This window comes from Myotis myotis, unplaced genomic scaffold (assembly GCF_014108235.1).
Source record: "Myotis myotis isolate mMyoMyo1 unplaced genomic scaffold, mMyoMyo1.p scaffold_m19_p_7, whole genome shotgun sequence".
Taxonomy (NCBI): domain Eukaryota; kingdom Metazoa; phylum Chordata; class Mammalia; order Chiroptera; family Vespertilionidae; genus Myotis; species Myotis myotis.
Genome location: NW_023416379.1, coordinates 29,707,242 through 29,724,263, shown reverse-complemented (window position 1 = coordinate 29,724,263; position 17,022 = coordinate 29,707,242). Strand labels below are relative to the sequence as shown.

General features: G+C 44.0%; 1 protein-coding gene across 23 annotated transcripts in view; it reads left to right on the top strand.

The window, feature by feature from the left end:
* Positions 1 to 17,022, top strand: part of PLAGL1 (PLAG1 like zinc finger 1) — a 50,893-nt gene that overhangs the window by 18,456 nt on the left and 15,415 nt on the right. For 11 of the 23 annotated variants that reach the window (XM_036316983.1, XM_036316967.1, XM_036316978.1 and 8 more), the window contains 3 exons: positions 5,702 to 5,769; positions 8,926 to 8,957; positions 13,128 to 13,189. The gene's annotated coding sequence lies outside the window, so the exon portion shown is untranslated. Of the gene's footprint in view, positions 1 to 5,701; positions 5,770 to 8,925; positions 8,958 to 10,094; positions 10,235 to 11,764; positions 11,955 to 13,113; positions 13,190 to 17,022 lie in introns of all 23 variants that reach the window. The other 12 variants (XM_036316987.1, XM_036316975.1, XM_036316986.1 and 9 more) reach the window with 7 other exon arrangements.

Genomic DNA, 17,022 nt, shown 5'->3' with positions numbered 1-17,022 from the left:
AATATTGTTAACTGCTTAATTTACAAAAAGGTGACACTAAAATTTAGGTATGGATCTACTTGATACTGGAGTGCATGCACGACCTTCTTGATTGAATGGTGCGATGCATTGGGTTTAGAAATAGATGATGACTTACTTAATATAGCTATGGTGAGAGAACTTCGGTGAATAATTATATGCATACAGGGTAGCTGGGTACAGTGGAAACAGCATGAGATTTAGAAACAGAATGCTTCAAGTTCTAACTCTGCTACTTACTAATTCTATGACTTTGGTAAGTCAGTTTATTACCTCTCAAGTCTATTTTCTTCATTCAAAAATAGAAATGAATAAAGCCAGCTATCTCGGCTGGTCATGGTGAAGACCACATGGATGTTCCTAAGTTCTCTAAATGCTCTTGAAAGGCATATAAATGAACTGATGAGTGTATTTCATCATTTGGCATAGCCTTTCTTTAAGTAGGACATTTTTTGAGTGCGTTTAAAAAATGATCTGATTTGTAGAAACTTAGTGAGTTTCCAGAACAGCTCTCTTAGATTATAGAGCGATCTATTATATAAGGAGTTTCTACTCGTAAGAGCAGCTTTTTTTGATGAGATACATAATTTTTGAGATGTAGCATTATTTCACAATACCTTGTAAAGGGATTCTTGATGTTTCTCTCTCCATTTTGGGAGAGTAGGAAGGCAGAGAGGCCCAACATGATCCAATGCCAGAGTCAGCTTTCAGATTCCTACGATGACTGTACAACTGCGTTTACTAAGCTACATTTTCTGTGCAGTCTAGAGCTCTGCATTTCTTAAGTTCATCTCTGTCCCCAGCTGAGCCAATGTGGGCTGTTCAGCACCCTGTACAAAATGGCATCGTTGAGTCAAATGAGTAATCAGTGATTGAATCCCCCAGATCAACACTGAAGCGCAAAAGACAGGCACCTAGAAAGGTTATGTTCTGTGTCAAGGAGTGAGTTCTCCACCCCTCTCATTCCAATATCGTTTCTTTTCTTTTTAGGTTAGGAATTTTGAAATTTAACTCTTCTGTTCCCATGTTCACTGAGGACTAGTGTCAGGAATGGAGTGGAGCTCAGTAAAATGAACACATTTTGTTTCAGGTTTTCATGGAAGCTGTGTCAAAGAAGCCGTTCAGAATTCAGTGGGGACCTTGGAAACTTTTTAATAATATCTGCTCAGTGTAGCCAACCAATCAGGCCAATCTGTGTTTTTTCCTAGTCCCTCCTCACTCCCACAAACACACACATGGCTCATTCACACACAGGCTGTCATTTAGGAGCCTGGATTACCAGTTTGGATGATTACCCAGCTCAAATAAAAAAGCTAACTGTTCTGTCGCTGTTCACGGTTTTGTTTGGCAAACAGAATTTACGCAAACTGACTCTTTCTTTAGGTCTAGCGGCCTTTGCGGGAAGCCCTAGGAATTACAGCTCTAAATTCATCATATGTCGTAGCTTACTGGGTGCCAGCCAATGAGGGCTGCACGATAGCCACACTCCAATCATCAGTGGAGCTATTCGATGGAGAATAAAGTGTCCCTGTCGTTTGGGTACGGTGACACGAAAGAAATTGGAGATGAAGGGAGACCATCACTGGGAGGATTGCAGGATGGAAGAAGAAAGGGAGAGTGAGAAGGCAATGTGTATTTATGGAATGTCAGGGGGCCATTGAGGCCCAGCAGGCCCTGGTAGCAGAGGACTTCCCTTGGTGCCCGTTTTCTCCCTCTGACCTTGGATGAACTAGTGCGCAGTATATTATGCCTGGCAATTGTGCTGGTTTGTCATGGTTAGCATTCTGGACTGTCACTGGAATGTAGGAAACGGATGAATTTGAATTGAACCATGAGGTGGTCTCCGGGCCTTCTCCTTGTCTCAAGGAAACCTGTCGCTGTTTGTCTGGGCCTGGCCTAATGAAAGCAATGGAGGGAGAGAGAGGTGGGCCTTTGATCTCTTTGTTGCAGCTGCTCCCTGGGAACTCGCTGAAATCAATGCCCTGTTTTCCTGAAGGAATGAATGGCTCTGCCTAACTAGCTTTGTGAAGCCCTGGGGGAATTCACTGCCTCTGTTTATTGACAGCTGAAAAGGAGCACATGGGGTGGAATGGACCTTCTTGTGAAAACCAGGCACAAGGAAAATTAGACCTCAATTTAACACAGAGGAATTTGGAAATTCACCCCAAAGGAGACCGTGGTTTCTCATGCTTACATTAGAATTACTCGAGTTTGGGGCTAGTGTGTAATGAACAATAGGGGTTCTGTCACAACTATGTTATAAGTAGGAATATGGCATGCATGAGAAATGATGTTAAGTAGAAGTTGATCCAACACCCTGTTCTTTTTTTAAACACAGAAGTAGAGAAAGACAAATATTCACCATGATATAATCAGGTGATTCTTTTATTTTTTTGCCTGAAGAAGAAAAAAGTGATATTTAAAAGTCATTATTAATATAGTAACACTAAGTCATTAGAGTGTGTCTTCTGTTCATTTATGTTTCAAAACATCTTTGAACTTTCTAACTTTCACGACTGCTAGCTAGCTATTCATGCCATTCTGGATTATGCGTGTTGCATGGGAATATTACAAGAACACATTTATTTTTAAAAAAACTTATATCCCTAGGATATTTTAACTGAAAGTCTGTGTCAAACATAAATGAACCAACATATAGCACTTACAAGTAGAACAGTTCATATCCTGAAGTTAGTGCCTTATTTTGAGAACAGAGTAAGGAAAGGGTCTTGAGTCTGTCGCAAGGAAACAACACCAGACCTTCCTTTTACATCTCCCTGCTTGCTTGATTTCCCAGGAAGAATTTATGGCTTCTTCCCTTGACCTCCAGCCCTTTGTGCACACCTATAGTATAGCACTTAACACATTGCCCTGTAAATCTTTGTTTAGGTTCTTCTTTTAGCTGGAAGTACAGCAGCTGTATAGTATTCATTTTTATATCTCCCAGCCTCGCAGACCTCCTGGATCCGTGAATGCCTGCTGATGAATGGAGATTGATAGCTCCCCATTCCTCGTTCCTTTGAATGTAATTGCTTATCCAGGTCTCAACTGCAAACACTATATTTTAAGAAAACCTGATTGATCTATTGTTGCCTGATTGGCACTATAGCCTTTTAAAACCTTTCCTTCAGGGAGAATTATTAAATGGTTGTTTAGATTTGGCAACTTTTGCCGGGCAGTCCATCAGCCTTTGAACAGGAAGCATAAAAAGTGGGAGGTGTGGTCCTCTTCAAAGCCAAGGTCTCTTCTCTAATATTCTTTCCTAAAAATAAATCTCAAAACAGTGTCTAGACATTTTCAGTAACAAGATGAAAAAACTTACAATTTAGAGTTGGGTAGCCTTTCACTTAACCAGATTTAGTGATTGAGATGGATAAAGCTTCCACTTTACATGATTTAATTCTGTGGTATAATGTTAAATAATGCAAAGCAAATCATCCTTTGACAATATCTTTAACCAGATTTACCACCACTATGTGTTATGAACCCCTTATCAAAGGAAGCAAACACCTTCATCTCTCAGTGAAAGTGTAAAGGAAATTTTGATTCTAAGGATCATCTGCTATGATTTTACAGGACCCAGAACAAGCCCAATTTCTGAGCTCTTAAGTTAAAACCTATTTCTTTTTAAGTGGGAAATGGTTGATGACATTCTTTGGGAAAATAACATCTTAAAATTATAATGGAAAATTTTAGAGAATGATTGAGGTGGGAAGGGGAGATAGGTAAGTAAGCACACAGTACAGGAACTTGTTAATATTTTACTCATCCATGTTATTTTTGTTTTATTTTTACCACCACGATCATTTTTAAAGAAATCTATTTGGCCGAAACCGGTTTGGCTCAGTGGATAGAGCGTCGGCCTGCGGACTGAGAGGTCCCAGGTTCGATTCCGGTCAAGGGCATGTACCTGGGTTGCGGGCACATCCCCAATAGGGGATGTGCAGGAGGCAGCTGATCGATGATTCTCTCTCATCGATGTTTCTAACTATCTCTCTCCTTTCCTCTCTGTAAAAAAAAAAAAAAAAAAAAAAAAAAAAAAAAAAAAAGAAATCTATTTGGTTTTCTATTTTGATTAAAAATAGGGATGAAATTTAAAATATAGGTTTCCAAATTTGGGAGTGGTGGTAGCAACTTTGTAGAGGAATGGGCGTTCTCATAGCTCATACAAATGTGGTGGATTCAGCAGCTTGCGATTCTGCTGAGATTTTAGATTTCTTACAAAATGGGAAAATCACCATGGCCTTGATCATCGATAGACTCTCACTCCCATAAGTATTAACTTGTAGATAAGAAAGCAGTAAGCATAGCGCTGAGGTTTTATAACTTGGCCGCTCAAGCCTTCCAGTTTCTGGAAGTAATTTTGTGTGACATGATACTAAGTAGGGAGGGGAGGAGGGTGGAAGGAAAAGTAGGAAATCAAGCCACACTTTTCCATGGGGTGTTTCAGCTTTTAGAAGTGAGGCATATCTTTGTCTGCGTTGATAGAAAGAACTGCACACAGGCCAGCGCAGTGACTGCAGTTACAAATGGCGTTCTTGCTATGTTTGTAGAATCAGATAGCTTCCACTACATGGTCCTCTATCAGAGAGGCTTTTTCCCCCTCAGGACTGAAAACTGCTATAATATCCAAGTAGTAATAATTTAGGAGTCAAGCCCACAATGTAGGTTTGGGGATCAGCATATGTTAGGTGTTTGTATTTGTATGTTTATTTCCATAAACAAACTTTCTAGTAGAAAGATATCAGTTCCTTCCCTCTCAGATGGCTTCCCATCCATCCAGACCTATCAGATAAAGCCTTATCTAGTCATTGGGAAGGAGACATCTCCTTCCTGATTGGATTGAAATGCAGGAAATGTAGTCTGAAATATAGAATTATTAAAAATACCTTTACTGGGTATGCTTGCTATCAACAAGTTCTGCCCTCCAGCTTCTCCTCTTAGTAGCAGCCTTGTCTTTGAAAAACAAAATTGGAATTAAGCAAAGGTGTTTTTTTTTGTTGTTGCTTGTTTTGGAGTTTTTGTTGTTTGTTTTGCCTTTTAGTGGCCTTTCCTTGCTGCTAGAGTCCTCCTCCCCTCATTGGCACTTCACCCTCAGCCCCTCAGTACTTATTGCCTTTCCCAAAGGATAGTGTTCTTAGTTGTCACTTTTTTTAAAGGTCTGTCATCTGATAGCTGCTCAAGGCTGTGAGGTGTTTTCACTTGAGTCAGGGTCTCTGGGAAATAACTGCAAATACCCGAGGGCTCCCTGCTTACCACTCGGGTGTTAAGCACTGGACTCAGATGAACTCATTTAATCCTCAAAGGGCTCTTGTGCCATAGGTATGATTATTTCCATTTTACAGGCAAGGAAGTGGAGGCAGGGGGAGACTAAACAGATTGCACCAGGTTTCTAAGTGGCCCCAGGAGGCCCCCGGATTTGAATCTAGGCATTCTGGCGCCGTAGCTCCTGCTTGTAACCACATCCCTAAACTAAAACTAAAAATCCTTTAAGGACTCAAAGGTGTGCGTGCCTCTGGAATGTTGGAATATGCCGCTGTGGCATGTTGATGGAGAAAATTTTTTTTTTTTTGATTCTGGCATTCCTGAACTCGTATTCCATATATAAATGTCTACTGACACAGTACCAATGTGTGTTTTTTCCATGCCTTGTTTTTTAACCTTTTGATTTTCCCCCCTCTAGGGTTGCTCTACATTTGATGTGGCCTCTGTTTCGCATCTAAAACTCCTCTGTACGTCAGACTTAGCCAGGTTAGTATGCCTCTGCCAGGTTGTCTGACTCCTGCCCAGCCTGCTCGCCTGTGGTCAGTGGTGAGTCTGTGTCCCGTCCTCTCTGCGTTAGAGTGGACACCACTGCTGTGTATAAGGGCTTTTATACAGTTGACTTTTATTTATCATGACTTGCTTACTCGAAACTTTGTGATCCCACTCCCTTACATTTTAAAAAGATGTTTTAGCATTGTTTTATCTTACAAAACAAACAAATCCCAGGGAAAATTTGGGGGTGTTTTCCTCCATGTAGAATCACATTTAGTATGTTACATACATTACAATTCAGAGTTTCTAAGTCATGCTCCTAAGGCTGTAATATGAGGTGATTCTCAGTTTGCATATGTTCTGTCCAAATTTCCTAAAGTTGTGAAATATGTGTTAGGAAATAAGTGCCCCTAAATCCAGTGTTTATTTGAGGGAACTCATGGTTGGCAGGAGTCACAGTTTTATCTCTTATCATTCTCCATACATCTGGAGATTACGATTTGTATTAAACACCTATTTCATAATAGTAATTCCTGCCTTAAATTTCATATTCAGCATTTTGGTTGTCTTTCCCACGTAGCATGCATGTTGTTCTCTGTTTAAGCCCATTGCCTTCTTCACCCTAAAGCAGCCCTCCCCTGTTTTGCAGCTTTAGTGCTAACAGCGTTGCTTAACCATAACTCTTGGCCTCTCTCCAAACATTTTTTTTACAAAATGTCCTTGACTGTAATATGCCATAATTTTGTTTCTGTTTTAGTGTTCTTTTCTTATATTTCATCTTACACTTGAATTTTTCCCCCCCTAAGCCTCTCACTAGATAAACTGCTTCCAAATTTATTTTACTCTTGGGGCTGACTTCTAGAAAAGCTATCCACAGCTGCTCCAGTTGGAAGGCCAAAGCGAGGAGAATATTTAGATGGGTGTGTTTAAATTCCTGCTCTCCAGATAATTCCAGTTGAAACTAGTCCACTTCCCCACTAACGCACACAAAAGGAAAATTCTAGCAATATCCAAAATGCCAGAATCACTTCTATATGTCACTTGGGTAACTTTATAATACTGGTAAGACCAATTTATGCCGGCCCATTTTTTAATTGGCTGCTTAATAATTTAGAAATCTTTCAAATATATGACATATAAAACTTAATGCATGCAGGAAACTAGAAATTTCTTTTGTAAGTACATGTTAGGAAATGGAATTAATTGTATTGTGATTATCCACATGAAAGAAAGATTATTGAAGTGAATCAAGAACTTCTACTCTTTCTGTGATAGTGTACTCTGGAACAGGTTAGCATGTTTTTTCCTAATTGTGAACTTAACCCAGTTTGTAAAATCATTCTTGACACTTATTAACAGACCCGTCTACTTTGTACGTATACTTTAGACTCTGTCCCAGTCACTGGGCCTCTGTTTGTACATATGGACACACGTACTGTATAATCTTGTAAGAGCTCTGCACAAGGGGAGATGTCACCGTGCAGAGCAGTTCGGGGACCTGCCTCGGGTTGCATACCTGGCCCGCAGCGGAGCCAGTGCTCCACCAGCCATCTTCCTGAGATTGCTCAGGCACTTCTTCCCTTTGCCTTTATGTGTATTCCCGACCCTGCACCCCCAGCGAGGAATTCACCATGTCACTGATTTCAAGGAATAAAATGGATAAAATCCAGGAGCATAATCTGTATGTCTCCTGTCTCAGGTCTCTTTCCCCAACACAAGCCTGAGCATACTGCTCTCCTGGTGAAAACCTTGCAGTGGTTCTGATTGTGCAGGACTCTTGGTTGCAATTGACAGAAAACGAATGGGGCCCTTAAAGGATTCCAAAGAGCCGAGAACAGGAACATACGTGCTTGCAGAAGGATCACTCTGACAGTAGATTGTGATTAGGATTAGGATGAAGGGGAAACAATCCAAAAACAGACCGAGCAGCCAGTAGGGATCTCAGTCTCTTTGCACTGACCTAACTTGACTCCGAGCTCTTTACTCACTAGGCTGGTAGTAGGTTTAAAGGAAACCCCGTGAAAATTGAGTTTTGGCCAATAGAGTGGGCGTACCTTCCCACCGTCCCTCACCCTCACCCCCATCTAGTTTTGGGGTGCCACAGATTGGAAAGTAGTGGTTCCCATGTTAGGCGGTGGGGGTTGGGGATGGGCCATGTGAGTGTTCATTAACTGCCTCCTCCTCCCCCTTCCCTCCTGGGACACATGTGTCTGGTGTGAGAAGGGAGGCAAGTGTCCACAGAGGCCAGACCCTTGTGAGGCCAGAGTGGCCCACGCTCCGGTTGCTGCCATTTTCCTAACATCTGCCTGCTTATGTTCCCTGCTTGCTTAACACACCCTCGCTTCCATGTTCCCTGCTTGCAAGTTCTCTTTTTGGGTACGATTTAATACAAACTACTCAGCTTCCTAAAAACCAAAGCGGAGGGGGCACCGTCTTGGCACACTTTGCATCCACACCGGGGCATGTGGTTCCCAGGCAGGTCCTCCTCTCCCAGGTCCGACTCCCCCCTGGACGTGCACCCCACATGCTGGGCAGACTTAGTGGGTGCCTGTGTGACAGGAAGATGGGGTTCCCTGGTTACTGACTCTTGTACATTGAAGTTCTTCTTCCTGCCCAAGCTCTGTTCTAAAAGTCCTGGTCTCTGAACAGTGGCTTCCATGTCATGAGTCCTCTCCAGTTTTCAGTGGGGCCCTCGTAAGCCTCATCCGTAGGGCTCACTTAGCCATAAACTAAAAGGGCTTTGCTTTGAGGACATGACTGACCTCAAAGTCTGGACCCTCTTAGACATTTCATTTGGTGCCACGAGTACCTATAGTTACTGTCACATCTGTGGTTCAACAAATTTGTCACATTAAGGATTCATATCCTTTCTCTTGGGGTGGGACTCGCCTCTCCCCAAAGCTACCTCATTTCCACCACACTGTCATTTCTACCTTCTGAAAGCCCACGGCCCCAGTCCCCGTCCCAGCATGCGGGGCTGGGGACACAAGCAAGCTTGGGGAGCTGGCTGTCCTGTGCCTCAGCATGGCACACTGGCCTCTCCTCTTCCTGGTTGACTTCCCAGTTGTTGTTAGTTTCTTTGGTTTTTAAGCAATTTGGAGTTTAATATAAAGGCCTTCATGATAACTTTCTTTGCCTCTCCCTTCCTAGGTATTTGCATAGGAGTCAGAGGAGTTAATCCTGTGAGTAGAGTCTTAACATCTGCTTCTTTCCTTCCTTCTCTATCTGCCCCCTGGGGTTTCTAAAGAGCTGGCCGGTCCAAGCTTCTCTCTGCAACAGGGCGGAGGCCTTCTTTGCAAAGAAGTCTGGCTCCGGTTATGGGCAGCGAGTCCAGAGCACAGATGTGCACTAGCCTAAGTCTTAGCACCTGGTTGAGGCACCGGGGAGTCTCTGTGTCTGGCTCCCCAACTTCAAGTATGCAGGAAGTATCCCCTCCTTTATTCCCCATAACGGCCTTAATTCACATTCTAGCCCCAACCTGGCCAACCACTAGGGAAAGTTCACGGCAGTCATTTTTAGGTGCTCCCCTTCCCTCCTAGGGAATGGCCTAGAACCTGGAGATTTCCCCATACCTGATAGGCCAGGGACTTGCCTCTCGCCTTTGGCACATCACAGCCCTGGTCTCCTGAAGCCTCAGGGACACCAGTGGAGCTGAAAATGCTCCTCTTCCTCCCCAGGCCCGGGGCAGGAGAAAGGAGGGAAAGTGTCTTTTTCTTGCCTTCTTTCCCACCCTCACCTTCTCCCCCACTAGACATTGGGCAGAATCTCCTCATTGGGCTTAGATGTTCAAAACAGACTGCTTCTGCCATCATCTGGGCTAACACACATAGATTTACAAAGCCTGTTGCCTGTTAGAGCTAGAAATGAGCTAGAAAGGAAAACCGAGCTAGAAAGGAAAACTGTTGGCAGGACAAGGTGAAGTCCCAGAGCTGTCCTGCCGTGCTGGTATAAGGCCGACAGGAAGGGCAAACATCGCCCACACAGTGGCAGCCCTGGACACAAAGAGAAGGGAACAGATTGAGAGACTAAAAGCTCACAGATCTTAGAGCTCAGCTTAGTCAGAGAGAAAACCTAATGTGACTCCAGACGTTGACCCTGGAGAGGCTGGGAAGTGACACGGTGAAGAGACTGATTAGTAACGTAGACACTCACGTCACACCACCTTAGCTGCTGGCTGGGCAACTTAGTACAACTTCTAAGCCTCCGTTTTCCCAAAAGTAAAATGGGGTTAATACCTCCTACTCGTATGGTTGTTGAGGGCATTTAGTAAAGTGATGAAAACAATGGCCATCACCCTGTGAGCATCCAATACATGTTAGCTGTTATTGCATAGTTGGCGCCAGTGGCTGAAATCTGTAATTTTGGAAGAGGAGCCGCGAGTCTAGAGTTAGCCCTGCGTGGAGCCCCTGCTCTAGAACAGGTGACCTTCCGGGCGCACTGCGGGACATCGAGGTGAGAGGTAGGTAGATGGGTTTGTCTGGAATTTGAAAGTTTAGAATTGAAGGTAGATATTTGGGAGGCCTGTGACCTCCAGGAGTAGTTGAAACTTTGGGTAATGAACAAGGTCCCCCAGGGACTGTGAGAAAAGGTAGAGGGCCAGGTCTGTTCACATTTCTGGTGACACTTTGCAGCATGTTCCTCTGTGTGGTGGGAATGTGAATATCCCACTGAGGGTCTTCACTTCAGAGACACAGTCTTGCTGTCCACTGTGGTCCACCTCATTGAAATAAGGTTTTGTTGTCTGCAGTCTACTCTATAGGGTTCGGCTCCTTTTCATTGGGAATTATGGGCTTTAGGAAATAAAATAAAAAACTTAGTTGACAGGCTTTTCAGAAACAAGTCTTGTCCATCATCTGCCTACATGAGTGTTTCATGGAAAACCAAGGCAGAATCCCCAGTGTTTGGGGCTTGCCCAGTTCTTTCCCACTCAAATCATTAGAAATAAAAAACAAAGTCAATCTGAAGAATTTACTGAAGCAAAATCAGGAGTAGCTAGAAGTGAATGAGCTGAAACTGGAGGGAAATCCCTTTGTTCAATTCGGGTTTCAGTGAATGCTCAGCAGGCGGTTAAACCAGTTCATTAACAGAAAAGACGTGTTCTTAAGCTGCTCTCAGCAATAAATGCTTAGAAAAACATATTGTGACAACCGAAAAGTACATTCCAGAAGTCATAGATTCATGAAACTGTAGTTTTTGTCACCAATGAAGAAACAGATCATTTACCCACAAATATTTTCCCGTTTATTTAAAACCATTAACTAGAATTAATCTGGCTGCCGTGTGCCAGTCATTCCTAGAAAAATGTGATTTTTCTTGCCCCTAGGGAGCTCAGAAACATTTGTATTTAGGAATGTTAAATGTTAGAGGTTCGGTTTTTTTTTCTTACCATGACCACTTTTTAATCTAATTGACATATTAAAACCTTTTTCTCTGATTTTGAAATCTAAATTCAGACCTGGAAAGCAGTCTGCAAGTAGCATCCTGTCAGCCTTAGATGTGTTCTTTTTCTGAACTGTCCCTCCTCTGCTGTGTTCAATTGTCCTCTGCCGCCCAGGATCCCCCCAGGGCCGTGCGTGCTGTCAGGTTCTCCGTGACATTGTTAACTATGTAAGCGTTAGGCCGGTGCTGAGATGGCAGGTGGGAAAGGCCAGGGACTTGATCCCCTCCCAGCCAGGGTTCTCCGCTTTCACTAGTGCTGCTCCCATTGAACAGCTCAAGAATAAGCTCCTGTGTGAGCCCTCGGAGGCCGAGGAGTATTGTTGAATTCAGAAAGGAATCCCTTTCTCGTAGTGATCATTTGAATATTTTGACAATGAAGCTAAGCTACTCCGCTGCCTGGTTTGCGTACTTCGTGTCACGTGCCCCCTTCCTAGGGAAGCAGAAGCGCGCCTCGCCTCCCTGGATGCATAAAGCAGTATTGTCTGTGGTGAGACGGGTGGGAGCAAAGGAAGAATCATCCAGAAGAATTTCACTCTCATGTTTTCTAAAGCCCTTAAAAAAAGATGTAATCCAGGCCTTTGGAGACCACGATAAATGTTGAGTATTTTCAGAGGAGAGACGGACCATGAAGATGATTTGTGAAGCGTTTATACATGCAAAGTGAGGAATACACTTAAAACAAATTCCCTGGATGATTCGGACAACCTACTCACCTCCGCTTTTTTCCTGACTTGTGACAGGTTATTTTAAAGATTTAGTTGTCTACAATGGCCTGCATTTTTCTGATTTTAACTAAAAAGGATGTTTTCATGCAAAATAAACAGCTTTTTTTTTTTTTATCAAATTAAGAGGCAACCAAGTGAAAAAATCAGTTAGGTGATCTCTAATTGGCTTTGTTTCATAATATATTTACCTTTGTACTGGGCAAGAAAATCCTGAAAAGCTTTTCACCTAAGAGGATCAACGGGTTGGAAGAGTCTTAGTTGGAAGAAGCCAAGCTTTATAATTAATTGGTGAACAGAGATACCGGTTTTTAGATGCTCATCAGGGATCAGTAGTACAAAGCCGGCTGCAGCCTGGGCCCTGAAGACTTGGTAAAAACATGAATCCCAGGGCCCTAGTGACGCTGTGCCATCCTGTGCCAAAGATTTCCCCGGCATTCTAACACATAGCCAGGTTTGCTGACCACCGAATTGTCTATTCAGATAGGAGCCTTCAGCCCATTTGATAAATCTAGACGTTTATATAAAGCTTTTGTTAGAAATGAATGCCTACTAGTTATTACTGACTTTTTCCAGTTCATCATTTGTTTCAGGTTTTGTTATTGCATAGATTTGCATGCCTGTTTTATGGTATTCTAATACCGTTGATTTAAAAAAAAAATACCATTTCCTCTCAGTGCTATTTTGAATATTTTTATGTAAGCAGTTGCATGAGTTTTTTTGTTTTTTGTTTTTTCTTCTACTTGCAGAAAGCAGGGGAAGATTTCAGGGGTTTTTTAATCCAGTTGTAAGTAGGACAAAGGACATAATGGAAATACTTAAAGGTCTTCTTGGGCAAGATTATATGAAATACTGAAAATCTTCTAAGTTGCAACATTGTGAACTTTATGACACTGTTTAAATATATCAGATGACACACATGTTTTAAGGCTTTTGCCATGTGGTATTTCTGAGATATTTTAAAGTTAAGGGTGGTAGATCAATTGAGGCCTTGAGGGTTTTAAAGTTTAAAATTGATGGATCCTTTGTTAAAACGCATGGAAAATGTTAACAAGCAGTAGAACATGTCCTCCGCATGTCATCAGTTGAGTGTGTGGTGTGGGCTCTCGGAGGGAGGCTCCCTTGGTGTGGGGGTGGGGGAATGTTCCCCCAGCTTCCTTCACTGACGACCTGCGAGATCTCTCCTCACAGGTGTGACTCCTCACACACTTCTGAGAGGGCCTCAGGACCGCCTGAACGCTGACACCCAGCAGGTATGCAAGTGACCGTCGCTTTTAAACGTTATTTCTGTGTGGGCATGTCTATTGATAACTGCTTGGAAACACATAGTAAAATTAGTCAAGGACATGCGGGAGGTTCAAGGGGTTTTAGTAGAGAATAAAAAGACATTTCCCTTTCAAATCACAAAAGTAATCTTAGGACAGAATTCTTGACCTTTTCTGTTCGTACACTCTGTATTTCAGGGAATCAGAGGATGCAATTAGCAACTTTTCACACCCACACCCTCTGTTGTCTGCCCCTCCCCCCTACACACACGCACAACACACACACACACACACACACACACACACACACACACACACATTCCCCGTAGCACCTGCAGATCCATGGCATTTCTGCTGGCAACCCTGTCAGTTCCGAAGCTTTAGGGTTGCCCCGTCTACATCCTAACTTGTGCACATGAGGGGATGTGTAAAGGTTGCCCTCCCCTTTGTGGAAGATGTTGACTGATAAGCCGGAGGAAGATGCTGGCCACATCCCAGTAGTCCTAGGACTCCAGAATCATAATCATCGGTGCCTGTGGGCAAAGAACTTCAGTCTCTGTACCTCAGTTTCCTCACCTGTTAGATGGGAATGAAAGTGACTTTCTGCCCCTTTCACAGGGCTGGCTGATGGAAATTATTAGACAGAATAGAATTATTAGACGAGAGGGCTTTATGAGCTCAACTGAGTTATTCTTTTACTAAATATTATTTAGGTTCCGTTTGAAATATAATGTTCTTACTAAATAATATTTTGATTTATTGGCCAAGAAATTGAAATCCATACCAACATGCCAGTATATCTACTAGCAGCCAAGAGAGGCACTAGCAGTGCTAATGAGGCGGGGCTCAGGGAATCTTGCCTTTGTAACTTCTGTTCCCATGTGATTGACATTAGAAGACTGGGCATGATGACCAGCAGGATCCTGGAGTGTGTCTGCCCAGTAGTTGGTGGTGGGTCTGTGGGCTGAGGACAGGTAAGGGGCAGCTAACACACTGGGCGGGAGACACAGGTGCAGAGTGGGACAAGCTCAGGCAGGACGGACTGTGCAGTCGCTCGGGGAGCAGGAAAGGAAGCCCAACTTGAAGCATCTCTATAGGCTACTGGGAAGGAGCAGCAAGCATGCGGCCACGGGAAATTGGGGCTTATTGTGAGCAGGGTGCCCGGCCTCCAGGGCGACTGGAGCACAGAACGGCACATTGAAGCTGCCTGCTATGGGCTGTGGGATGGACCACACATGTGGATTGGGAGACAGCTACTCAGAGAGTACGCATTCCTCCCATTGAACTGGGTATAATTGTAATGGTTTGTTAAACAAACAAAGGACCCAGAGCTGTGAATGGGGGAGAGAAAAGACCTAAGGTGAAAAGGAGAGGGGGCCCTCACGCGCCAGTGTCCCGCATTTTAAGCTTTCTCCCCCATTTCCTGGGCATTCCTCTCCCCTTTCAGAGCAGCCAGAGCAGGAACTTGGAAAAGCCTTGTCCCTCTAGTGTCATTTCCTTTGAAGATGGAAACCTGATGAAATGTTTACCATCTTCAAAAGAAAAAGTGAAAAACGGGGGTCGTCCTAAAGGATAAATATTTACATTTATATCCTAAGTGTAAACCTTTTCATATTTGGAATTATTTCTGGATGAACAGTTTGCTTTGCATCATTTGAACGTACGGACGTGACATGGGAAGGCAAAGAGAAAACTCTCAGTGCAGCTTTGTGTCTAAGGAACAAGCCCGTGGGCTTCCGCAGGAGGCCATGGCCCGGCCGGGCAGCAACTCCACTCTTCTTTCTTACTCTGCACAGAGCTGATAGGAAAGTGAGTTCTGGATGCTCATCCATTGAATAAGCTTGAGAAACCATAGTGTTAAGTTGTCATTTAAAATTGCCAATTACATTTGTGTCCATTTGGGTAATCAGATTTGGTCTCAGGCTCATCTTGTCAAAAAAGACCATTTAGAGTTTCAGAACAGTACTTTTCACTGGGCTGTGCCCTGGGGTAAGGAGGAGGAGGAGCTGTTTTCTCGTGTAAAGCAATCTGTTGATGAACCGTCATCACTTTCCCTGCTCCCAGTTCCCAATAGAGTAACCCCAGATTCCTCTCCTGGTGTGCGGCCCCTTTGTGTTCGGGCACAGCCCCTTCTCCAGCCTCCCCTTCACACTCACACCTGCCGTCCAGCCAGACTGAACCCCGGGATCCCTGCTGCCCTGTGCTGCTTTGTGTCTCTTTTTTTATGTTCTACTGTCTGCCCGAAATGCATGCCTCCCTTTTGTCCACCTGGTAAACTACTAATGAGCCTAAGTACTGGTTTTAAAATTTAGAAAGTACAGATAATCAAAAAGGAAAAACAAAGAGAAGGTATCTCTAACTCCACCCCCAGAGATACTTTGCTGACCACAGGTTTCTCTGCTCTTTCATGCCTTTTTATTGTTTTCGCAGTGGTTCTCAACCTTCCTAATACCGTGACCCTTTAATACAGTTCCTCATGTTGTGGTGACCCCCAATTTCATTATTACAAATTGAACATAATTAAAGCATAGTGATTAATCACAAAAACAATATGTAATTATATATGTGTTTTCCGATGGTCTTAGGCGACCCCTGTGAAAGGGTTGTTCGATCCCCAAAGGGTTGCGGCCCACAGGTTGAGAACCGCTGGTTTAGAGGCACTGTTGCTTTAGGATCAAACAGTCCACCTCTCGTGAGCACCCTTCCCAGATCTCATAGCTTTCAAGTTTCCTTCGAGGGATGTTTGACTCATGAATCTGGCTTCCCGTCACCGATGCGACTAGTCTGCTTTTCTTACTTCTTTTCTCAGTTGCGCCTTTACCCTCACACACTTCCTGGGAAGGACCAGGCTTTTCTTTCCCCCAGAATGCTAACCGTATTTGGACAATAGCCCTGCTGCTAATTAGGTAGTTTTGGTTCCTCAGTGCCCTGCTCTGAAAGTCCCAGGAAGAGAGAGCAGGGCTGTCAGCTATAGAAGCCTCCCCTAAAAGGGCCTGGAGGCCGGTGGCTGAGGGTTTGTTGGGGGAGGAGGGGGGTTATTTTCAGCTGTCACAAAGGAATAGTCCCCATCACTTACTTTAATGACTAGAAAATCTTCTCCTAATTCCCAAGGCTCTTGTCTGGGTTTGGGGAAGGCTCTCTGTCCCTCACCCCACCACGCTACCCAGAGTTCATTTATGGTCTTCTTACAGCAGGGCCCGCTCCGTTTCAGTCAGCAGCCCCAGTCCCGGGCTCCACACGCGCTGCTTGGGCAGCACACACACACCTAGCTTGCTGGTTTGTAGACATTTGATATTCCTTCTTAAATGTTTATATTGAAAAATACATTGTATGTGGTGGGGAGAGGTGGCCTGTGGAAGAGTTAAGAATCTGTGAAGAGGCTCCTGCTCCCCCCGCCCCTCCCCAAGCACGCCTGCTCAGATATTCTTTTTGCGTGGACTCGCCTAAGCTCCAAGGGCCCTTCTTTTGCTGTAACGTGTTTCTGGAGCCCCTTTCTTCTACAGCTCACTTCTACCTTTGTAACTTTCTAAATAAACTTTCTGATAATTTGAAAGAAAAAAAAAAAAGAATCTGTAAACATGCTTCCCTCCTTCCTGCTGGGTGGATTATGTTGAACTGAACGACCCATCCTGTGGAAGCACTCGGCCTGTCCGGGGACGCCCAGCTGTGCAGACCCTGTGCGGGCCGCCTGCCTCACTCTCTGCGGGAGGGAAGGCTGCGTGCTTACAGACCTCTTCCAGTAAAGCACGCTTGCGGTGAAGGTCCTGACTCAGGCATCCTTTCGCCTTGGTAGTGGGGCTTCTCTTCGTCTGCTGGGGCTC